At 41.2% G+C, this 7,935-nt stretch overlaps 1 long non-coding RNA gene across 1 annotated transcript; it reads left to right on the top strand.

The window, feature by feature from the left end:
- The first annotated feature begins 1,780 nt into the window (after positions 1-1,780).
- LOC112348767 lies at positions 1,781-2,117 on the top strand. The gene is made up of 3 exons (XR_002993168.1): positions 1,781-1,879; positions 1,939-2,011; positions 2,081-2,117. It is a non-coding gene; the product is annotated as an uncharacterized LOC112348767 (long non-coding RNA).
- The last annotated feature ends 5,818 nt before the right edge of the window (positions 2,118-7,935 follow it).

Genomic DNA, 7,935 nt, shown 5'->3' with positions numbered 1-7,935 from the left:
AAGAGGACGAGCGCGTCCTCCGCATCTTGCTGCTCCTCTTGCTCATCCATAATAAACTATAGCCTAGAAACCCACCCACATTTTCTTGGCTTTGTTTTTCCTCATCTTTAGACTACACTATCTGAATCTTTGGAGCGCTGCCCGGAAGTGGAGGAGATCGAGCAAAGTTTTGACTCACTCCGGGTTTGTTTCTTTCTTTCTCGGAGGTAAGGAGGGAAGCGTTCTGCTGTGGTAGCAGCGGCAATCCGATCGACGACTGCTGGCGCTGCGACCCAAAATGGCACAACAATCGCAAACACTTGGCCGAATGCGCGAGGATTTGGCCTCGGGGGTAAGAACGGGGAAATCTACGTTGTGCGACGACAACCCAGTGAATCCCAAGCCCGGCACGCTGCGCTACGGCATGATCCGCTGTGGATCATCTTGAAGTTTTCTTGATGTGTTCTTGTGTCTTTGCTCGAACATTTCTGGCATCGTAACTGGTTTTTTTCATGCTTTGGATGCTCCTGGGACACACAACGACGATTACACTGCAGACCGGGCAATGCAAGTGACTGTAGCTTACAATCACTTTAAACAGGGTTAGTCGAAAGAATGTCGAGGTCAGCCTCATACTTTTGCTTTCTTTGCACGGGTTTGGCTTTTCTAAACTGGATTTCGTTTTCTTCTTTTGCTTTGGTAGATGCCGACACGGATACTTCCACGTTGTCAACCATGACTACACAAATGCTAATACCATAAAACTACAACTAAATGAATGGAAGATGCACGCCATTGGAAGCAGCCCAAATCCCACAATTAACACCGAAGGCAATACATTCTTTGCAAAAACTCGAAAGAGGTAAAGCTTTTTTGAACTTTTTCTTTGTATAGGCTACAAAACTGATGTTTGATCATAAAGCGAGAGTACACTGAGAAATCAATCTGGAAGAGCTGGCACGGGAGATCCGAGAAGAACTTGTTCCTGAATGGAGCGTACTTCATCACGTCTGGAGAGCTGGATCGGTCTATGGCAAAACCTCGAGCCTCGCTGCCAAGCCCACGGCCTACATTGGTGAGTTAACTCTCTCGACAGGAGCAATTCCCTGTGGAGTAGGATTTCCATGCTGACTTGAGGATGATCATCGCCATCGCCAGTCGTCATCAGCAGCTGTACAACATTACTCCTATAGCTTGTCGATCGGTCTCGCCCTCTTAATTATCCATGCGGACTATGATGTTTTTAAGGTTTCTGGATGGAATAAGTGAGTGTGTTCCATCGCTAGAAGGATGGTTAGATGATGGAGAGAGATTGGAGCTCCATCTCCATCTTCATAGAAGAAAGAAGAAGGAAAGTTTGGCAACCTCGGCCAGGAACGGAAGAGTTCTCTGGCCTTGTTCTTTGTTTCGTGCTTGCCACAGATTCGAGCGGCGCTCCTTCTGGATCATGACGCCCTGGTTGTCGAATTGGGGGCGATCTTCCACAGCACGACAACAGTGCCGATCCAGGCGGTGTGAGCGCGCCAGGTCTTGCACGCCAGCGATCAAACCCTACATTTCTGTTCAAACAATTAGGGCTTTGGCGCCAAACGGATTATAGGTCTTAATGACTCGATATAAAAAGTATTATAATAAAAAAAACGTTTTCTCTTTACGAACGTGCGCGGGATTCATTGTACATACAAAGACGGCTTCCACGCGGCAATTCCTACGGGAAACTTTCCGCGTAAAACGAGTGGAAAGCATTCCATCCGACTGCTGCTCGGATATAAATTCATGACGTCTCCCCAGTCAGCAGCAGGGCCCTCTTCATTCCGTATCTAGTGTCTCAAGCTTGTCAAAGCTGCGAATTTCACAACTGTGATCTGCAAATTCGTAGACAATCAAGATGGCTTGGAAGGTGAGCATTGCGTCTCTGATTTCGTTGAGCCTTGTTTGATCTCGAGCTCTGTGCTGCAGGTTGTCTTGAAAGTGGACTCTTGCAACAAATGCAAGGACAGGATGATGTCTCAGATCTATCACGGCGTCTCCGGTGAGTGTAGATTTCCGCAAATTCTCCCAAATTTTGATCGCTGATCAAGAGATCTTCGTGCTCTTGCAGGTGTGAAGAAAGTGGAGGTTAACGATCCCCTTTACACCGTCACGGGTGATTTCAAGGTGGACGACATCCTCAAGGCCACCAAGAAGAAACACAAGTGTATTTCTGTGGAATCCGTCCAGGAGATCAAGGTGGAAAAGCCCAAGCCAAAGGACGATTGCTGCTGCTGCCGCTGCTCTTGCTGCTGCTGCTAGAATTCGTGACTGATTACTGATCATAAAGAGGTTTTGTTGTGGATGAGATGATCAATCTCTCCTCTCATGTAAGTTCTAATCAAATCGAACGATGCTTTATTTCGTTAAAGTGGAATTTTTCATTATCCCACTTATGGTGTGTGGCCACATGCCATTTTTATAACAACAATAAAAAATTGAAGTTTTAGCTTTATAATTTATAAATTAAAAACTTTTCATATGATTTTGTGTTATAATATTGTGAAATATAAAAAATAAATTAAAAAACTGATAGAAATATTAATAAATATTAATTAAGTACTAGGAAATGGCATGTGGACACATGCTAATTAATGTCCCACTTTACTGAATAAGTTCCACTTTAACGAAATAAAGCATAACGAGGGGTTTCGGTTTCTTTCACCAAGTTTTTGTTGCAATAGGATTGAGATTGTCAATCTAACATCCAGAGCACGCGAGTGCTATGTTGAAATGGTCCTTCCCATCTTTGCAGGAGCGGAAATGTTTAAATTTCAAGGATGTTGACACATAGACTTAATTATCAATGAATAAATCTTAGATTAGAACACAAAAGTATTCCAAGTAAGTTATCAGTAGATAAACTAGTATGATAGTATAGAAACCATTAAGATCATCATAATTGGGAAATATAAGATTCACCATCCAACAAAATTCAATAGCAAGTATACCATAAAAAATACTTAATGATAAAACTTAACTATCAAAGATTGTAGATAGTATGCCAAACAACTTATGAAAGACAACTACAAGAATACAAAGTATTATTGACTAGCAAGCAAAATGCTTGCGAATATATCACCCGAAGGAAATAACATATAATTTATCAGAACCAATTGTAGTAATAATCAACAAAATAGAATGAATGTTGCAAAGCAATCAAACAATCATTTATGCCAATGATCGCATTAATTAATTTGAATATGTCATAGTCAATAATACTAGGGAACCAAAGTTTCTCAAATAAGCATCAGCAATATCCTATTGATATCTCAAACCCAAGAGACCAATCTAAGGCAAACCACAAAAAACATATAGTATTATGAAAAGCCATAATTTATCAAAGAGAACAACTAAAAATTATGAAAAATCATTAATAATCCTATTAATAAAAGATATAGAATCATCATTGAAAAAAGAATTCACTATCCCAAAGAACAACAAATTATTCTATATCAACAATAATCAAGCAAAACCTTTTGACAAGAATAATCATCTATCCTAAATGATAATTAATCATCACCAATGATTGCTAGATGCAAATACTAATTTCAACATCAAAGCTAATGAGCCAAAATGCCTTCCCCAACAACTTTTAATAAATGGAACAATGAGCATAAAACTCAAAGAACTAAAAGCTTGAAGAAGCCTATAGCCAAGTTATGCCTAGTAATGATTATGAGTCTCGCATAAACTAACTTTAATGCTAAAGAAGAAATCACAGTACAACCCACAATATCCTTCTCAACACATCCATAAGCTAAACTTTATAATGCTTAAGCTAATGAAAAACATTTCTGCATTAATCCAAAAGCCAAGCACAATAAAGCTATGCTCAACAAGTGACACCAAAAGATCCTCTATGAATCTATTTTCTATAGCATGACATAACTCACTTCATAACAAACACAAGAAGAATCATCGATGATCAATATAGCAAAAGCTCAACCCCTACTAAATAATTTCGTTTAGAATATAACTAACTCAACTTGCCACTTAGCTTGTTTGAACGTTATTTCAGTTGCTAACTAATAAATGCATAAATGTTAATAACACAAAGTTACAACCACATCATTAACACTATCTACATTGAGATTAATGAAACTCAATATCAATCCTACGGAGAAACATCTCATTTCACTTGAATCTCAATAATAATAATGTCAATAATAAAGCATCACTTCAATGCCATCAACACCATAACAAAGCAAGAAGAAAGTAAAAAGTGAATCACCAGTTAAAACTCTCTAGCAACCGAGCTAACCAAAGTCGAAAATACATTAGTTAATCCAACATCAGAGACTAAACATAACCAAATGATATCAACAGAGGTAGAGTCGAGACACTAACAAAGAAAAACCATGTAAACTAATGATACAATCCTTTGTAACACTATCTAGTAAAGTAAGTTTATCACTGCTAAATCATCATCAAGGGAAGCAAGTGTTAGTAGTCCTCAATGAAGTTTACAAGCAACCACTAGTCACAAAACAACTAATAATCACTTTTCAACTTGCCTTTACAAGACCCAAACACTAAACTCATGTCACGTCATCAAGTTATATATTTGTCTAACAAGAAGGTAACACCTCATGTACAAGGACAAACATGAACTAAATGACCACTCGAATACAACTCAGCTACAATAAACTCACTAATGCGTATAGCCAATAGCTCTAGGTATGCCATGAAGAGGCTAGCTATGCATGATTAACACTCAGTCAAAACTAAAGTGTAGACCATGAGATGGACTTATATTGGTACACAACCTCTTGATAGATAAAGCTATAGTATAGATACTAACACCTTAAACTCAAATAACTAAGTTGGACATCACTATCCTCAGCCAAGGCACAAGGCTACCAAGACCAAGTCAGGGTTAGTGAGAGTTCACTACTCTCATAGAGTCTAATGTAATAGAAGTATAAACAACCATGTAAGCAACCATTCTACTTTAGTCACTTAACCACACCTCCGACCACTTGTCGGAGTCTCACTCACAACCTTCATAAGTCTTATTCCGGACTTGGGCTTGTTAGCCCAGAGAATGGCATCCCTGCCACTCAAACTTTGCACTTGGCCCAAGTGCTCCACATGTCGGATCCTATGATCGACACCTCAAGGTACCACCGACATATCAACCTATTACGCTAAGGCCATTCCCCTTCACCTTGGCCACACCGGTGGTCCAACACCACCTGCATCACAGTCCCATCTCTCAAAGACTGGGCTATCCATCCATGAGTGATCATCCCAGATCTACTTCTTAGCATCTTTAGGATGCCCGCAAGCATGGGGAATAGCCTTTCCCAATATCCTTTTTCTAGTCCCCACCAAATCCCTTTTTATCCATGGCCATGTTTGCCAACACTACCACTGGATCAAGGCCCATAGGCCCGATCACTAAGTCCCACGGTCCTCTGGGACTTCCTCCTCACATGACAATATCCTTGGTCTCTACACTAGAGGACTGCTCCTCTTCCTTTTCACAGTCTGGGACTTTGGAACAACATTTCGGAATACCATGGCTTTATGCGAGCCTCATGGGTACTCTCCCTGCCTTTTGCCTTTGGGTGCTCTAGCTATGGGCTTAGAGCGAGGTTCTATTGAGCCATGCCAGGTATCCAAGTAGATAGTGCCACCCACACTTGGACTGGGAGCATTGACCATTCGATCTTTTGGGGGAACTAGAGCCGGCTTTTGAACACTTCACCAAGCTACCTTGCTTGTCAGTCAATATTCACTTCCTAGTGGTCATCCCATCACCCAACAGCTGGGTATGGCCTTCCTAGGCCAAACTAGCCTTTCCTAGCCAAACTAGCTCCACTGGGCTCCAATCCCACACTCTCCCCCCCCCCCCTCTGGGGGGACGATTGCTTTGGGCTTTCACCCAATAGTCTATATTAGTATTCAGACTCGGACTCGAACTCAAAATCAAACTCTGACTTGGTCTTGGTCTCGGTCCCGGTTTCGGACTCGGACTCGGTCTTGGTCTCGGTCTCAGTCTTGGTTCCATCTCGGACTCCAACTCCATCTCAGGTCCATCTCGAACTCCATCTCGGATACATCTCAGATCCATCTCGGACTCCATCTCAGGTCCATCTCAGACTCCATCTCAGACTCCATCTCAGACTCCATCTTGGGTCCATCTTAGAATCCATCTCGGATCCATCTTGGACTCCATCTCGAACTCCATCTCGGGTCCATCTTGGGTCCATCTCGAACTCCATCTCGGGTCCATCTCGGACTCCATCTCGGGTCCATCTCGGGTCCATCTCGAACTCCATCTCGGGTCCATCTCGGGTCCATATCAGACTCCATCTCGAGTCCATCTCAGGTCCATCTTGGACTCCATCTCAGATCCATTTTGGGTCCATCTCGGACTCCATCTCAGGTCCATCTCGGACTCTATCTCGGATCCATCTCAGGTCCATCTCAAACTTCATCTCGGGTCCATTTCGGACTCCATCTCGGACCCATCTCGGACTCCATCTCGGGTCCATCTCGGACTCCATCTCGGATCCATCTCAGGTCCATCTTAAACTTCATCTCGAGTCCATCTCGGACTCCATCTCGGACTCCATCTCAAGTCCATCTCAGACTCACTTGTTGCTCGCTTCATGCTCGTTCCTTGAGCCCTTCGTTGGGAGTTCCACTCCCGCTCTCAACTTCTCGAGTCAAAGCTTTTAGTCCAAATGTGTTATGCTCATTTGGCTCTTACCTCCACCACTACCACGTGGCACCCTTTCAACTCCCCTTTGGGGCCTAAGGATTTTGTGTCTCACAAGAAGGTTCAACTTACCAAGTATATATCAATATAGAAAAAAGGCACAAGGGTCATCTTTTTTAGAAAAGCATAACAGCCACTTTTCTACACAAACTCGAGACTCTATCCAACTCAATTGCCTTAGCCCTAAAAGTCAACATCCCTTTTGGGGCCACATGATACAAACTACATACTAAAGTTTAAACTAACTAAAGTTAACTCCAATCCCTTTACTAGTTTGCAATAGCTTATAAAAACAAAATGGTTTTTGAGAAAAATGATCAATATATTAGCCATTGGAAAAGTTTTAAAAAATTTATGGAAAATTTTCCATCCAAGAGAAAGAATGACTCTTAATTTAGGAATACAAATTCTTAAGACATAATCAACTTCTTCTTACCTACAACTTCACATATGTTCACCTTAATATAAATTCTCAAGACCCAACAATACGTTTAAGCATCAAACACCATACAAGCTCTATTTCGTTAAAGTGGGAATTGTCATTATCCCACTTGTAAAATAAGGTTTCCAAACCTTTATATAGTATATAAATATAACAAAATTCAACTGCATTGAGGCACATGCCATTTTATTTTAAACAAGGAAATGTCTACTCAATCACTTCTCCTCCCCCTGCCATTGCTTCACCTCTCTCTTCTCCTTGTCATCGTCGTTCAATTTCTTTCCATCCTTTTAATATTGGCTTAGTTGCTCCGAGTCTAGGTGGAGCCCAAGTCCCCATTCAATCTTTACTTTCCCCTTATTAATAAAACAACTTCGTAGACTTCCAATAACATGCTGTAACACTTCTAGTATAATGCAAATCCTCTCAAAGAATTGTCTTTTAATATTAATACAATGGCATGGAACCCCATGCCATAATAAGTTACATTTTTAAATAAATACATACCATCTCAGACTGTTATTTTTTGCCTCCAACGCCTATACAATAATCTTGGAATTTCATCACTCTCCACACTATCAGGATTTAAACCCAATAGTAATGCCATCTCTTCTCTAATACGTCCACGCTCATGTTCAGTGGTCGAAGAACCCATCCGGTTGAGCAGATTATGGAGATGCGGATAGTGCTTGGCTAGACAATATACATGCCATAAATGATGACTGGTGTCTGTCTGATCAAATGGCTTCTGATA

Source organism: Selaginella moellendorffii, unplaced genomic scaffold, assembly GCF_000143415.4.
Source record: "Selaginella moellendorffii unplaced genomic scaffold, v1.0 SELMOscaffold_32, whole genome shotgun sequence".
Taxonomy (NCBI): domain Eukaryota; kingdom Viridiplantae; phylum Streptophyta; class Lycopodiopsida; order Selaginellales; family Selaginellaceae; genus Selaginella; species Selaginella moellendorffii.
Note: the sequence above shows the minus strand (reverse complement) of the source record. Positions and strands in the feature narration are given on the sequence as shown.